This window comes from Anopheles gambiae, chromosome 3, assembly GCF_943734735.2.
Source record: "Anopheles gambiae chromosome 3, idAnoGambNW_F1_1, whole genome shotgun sequence".
Lineage (NCBI taxonomy): Eukaryota > Metazoa > Arthropoda > Insecta > Diptera > Culicidae > Anopheles > Anopheles gambiae.
Genome location: NC_064602.1, coordinates 53,940,885 through 53,943,827, shown reverse-complemented (window position 1 = coordinate 53,943,827; position 2,943 = coordinate 53,940,885). Strand labels below are relative to the sequence as shown.

Genomic DNA, 2,943 nt, shown 5'->3' with positions numbered 1-2,943 from the left:
TGCTTTCTACACAGTTTTTGCACTCACACAATCACACATGTGTGAATGTGTGCGTTCACTTTCAGCCTGCGCGCTCAGTTTGGTTTTCTCGCAGCGGCTTGCTGGTGTCGGTGTCTCGCTCGCACTAGTGCAGCGAGTGTTCCTCGTGCGTTCCCTTTCTTGCTACCACACAAAATAGTCAGTACAGTTCAAGCCTTCGCAGTGTGAGGCCGCGCGCGTTTTAGCCTAAGTCCCGGGCGCTCGATGTAATTTGAAGTGAAGTGTTGAAGTGTTATTTATTTCAATTCACATTATTACGGCCTCGGTCGCATTTTCAAGTGTTGAAGTGTTGTGCGCATTGAAATAAAGCAGCGTTAATCTTTCATAATTTAACATGAATATGTAAATTATGCTGCTTTATTTCAATGCTTTTTTTACAGTATTCAACATACACAACATATAGGCAGTAAAGCGGGTGCTTGAAGTGACGATTTTTTTATTATTTATAATAAAAAATATGTGTGGTTTTGTGGCAAGATTGTGGTTAGCGATGTGTGGAACTGTGCCTTAAGTTTCAATAAAGTGTAAAAATATCAAACGAGTTTGATGTAATTAAATTTATTTCGATGCATGCGATTTTATTACGCAGCAAATCAAAGTGAACGAAAGCGCACAGCGCACAACGCGCAACGAAAGAAACGAGGGGGAGGGGTGTTCAGCGCAGCGCGCAAGTGCGGCAACAGCGCAGCGCAAACCGAAAGAAACGCGAGAGAGCAAGAACAGCTGATCCGCGCATCCAGCGCAGCGCGAGAGGAAAAAAACGGGAGGGAGGCCCTACTAGCAATGAGAATGTAAAAGTGTGCGTCTTTCAGGCGAGGGGCATGTAGAAGCAGGGGGAGACGGTTGGAAATACGCGGAATTACGCGGCGGCGAGAGCGTGTTTTGCTTTCTACACAGTTTTTGCACTCACACAATCACACATGTGTGAATGTGTGCGTTCACTTTCAGCCAGCGCACTCAGTTTGGTTTTCTCGCAGCGGCTTGCTGGTGTCGGTGTCTCGCTCGCACTAGTGCAGCGAGTGTTCCTCGTGCGTTCCCTTTCTTGCTACCACACAAAATCGTCAGTACAGTTCAAGTCTTCGCAGCGTGAGGCAGCGCGCGTTTTAGCCTAAGTCCCGGGCGCTCGATGTAATTTGAAGTGAAGTGTTGAAGTGTTATTTATTTCAATTCACATTATTACGGCCTCGGTCGTATTTTCAAGTGTTGAAGTGTTGTGCGCATTGAAATAAAGCAGCGTTAATCTTTCATAATTCAACATGAATATGTAAATTATGCTGCTTTATTTCAATGCTTTTTTTACAGTATTCAACATACACAACATACAGGCAGTAAGGCGGGTGCTTGAAGTGACGATTTTTTTAATTATTTATAATAAAAAATATGTGTGGTTTTGTGACAAGATTGTGGTTAGCGATGTGTGGAACTGTGCCTTAAGTTTCAATAAAGTGTTAAAATATCAAACGAGTTTGATGTGTTTAAGTTTTATTTCGATGCACGCGATTTTATTACGCTGCAAATCAAAGTGAACGAAAGCGCACAGCGCACAACGCGCAACGAAAGAAACGTGGGGGAGGGGATGTCCAGCGCTACGCGCAAAGTGCGGCAACAGCGCAGCGCAAACCGAAAAGAACGCACGGGAGGGGGTGTTCAGCGCAGCGCGCAAGTGCGGCAACAGCGCAGCGCAAACCGAAAGTAACGCGAGAGAGCAAGAACAGCTGATCCGCGCATCCAGCGCAGCGCGAGAGGAAAAAACGGGAGGGAGGGGGTATCAGCTGATCAGCTGTTTTGTATCGCGAGAGCGCCCCGTGTAATTTGAAGGCATGCGAGAGAGCGCTGCGCGCGCTCACTCTCAATTCGGAAAAAAATCACTGCGGCTCGACTATGGCGGCCAATACAAAATCGACCGAACCCCTTCCCCCTGTTTCTACATGCCCCTCGCCTATAAATTTCGCTCTCTTTGTCTGTAGGGGGGGGTATCAGCTGATCAGCTGTTTTGTATCGCGAGAGCGCCCCATGTAAATTGAAGGCAAACGAGAGAGCGCTGCGCGCGCTTACTCTCAATTCGGAAAAAAATCGCTTCCGCTCGACTATGGCGGCCAATACAAAATCGACCGAACCCCTTCCCCCTGTTTCTACATGCCCCTCGCCTGTAAATTTCGCTCTCTTTGTCTGTCGGGTACTCCTCCCTCCCGTTTTTTCCTCTCGCGCTGCGCTGGATGCGCGTATCAGCTGTTCTTGCCCTCTCGCGTTTCTTTCGGTTTGCGCTGCGCTGAACACCCCCTCCCCCTCGTTTCTTTCGTTGCGCGTTGTGCGCTGTGCGCTTTCGTTCACTTTGATTTGCTGCGTAATAAAATCGCATGCATCGAAATAAATTTAATTACATCAAACTCGTTTGATATTTTTACACTTTATTGAAACTTAAGGCACAGTTCCACACATCGCTAACCACAATCTTGCCACAAAACCACACATATTTTTTTATTATAAATATTAAAAAAAAAATCGTCACTTCAAGCACCCCTTACTGCCTTACTGCCTGTATGTTGTGTATGTTGAATACTGTAAAAAAAGCATTGAAATAAAGCAGCATAAATCACATATTCATGTTGAATTATGAAAGATTATCGCAGCTTTATTTCAATGCGCACAACACTTCATCAATTGAAAATACGGCCGAGACCGTAATAATGTGAATTGAAATAAATAACACTTCAACACTTCACTTCAAATTACATCGAGCGCCCGGGACTTAGGCTAAAACGCGCGCGGCCTCACACTGCGAAGGCTTGAACTGTACTGACTATTTTGTGTGGTAGCAAGAAAGGGAACGCACGAGGAACACTCGCTGCACTAGTGCGAGCGAGACACCGACACCAGCAAGCCGCTGCGAGAAAACCAAACTGA

General features: G+C 46.1%; 1 long non-coding RNA gene across 1 annotated transcript; it reads left to right on the top strand.

Moving 5' to 3' along the window:
• The first annotated feature begins 812 nt into the window (after positions 1-812).
• On the top strand, positions 813-1,503 carry LOC133393898 (uncharacterized). The gene is made up of 2 exons (XR_009766466.1): positions 813-1,167; positions 1,342-1,503. It is a non-coding gene; the product is annotated as an uncharacterized LOC133393898 (long non-coding RNA).
• The last annotated feature ends 1,440 nt before the right edge of the window (positions 1,504-2,943 follow it).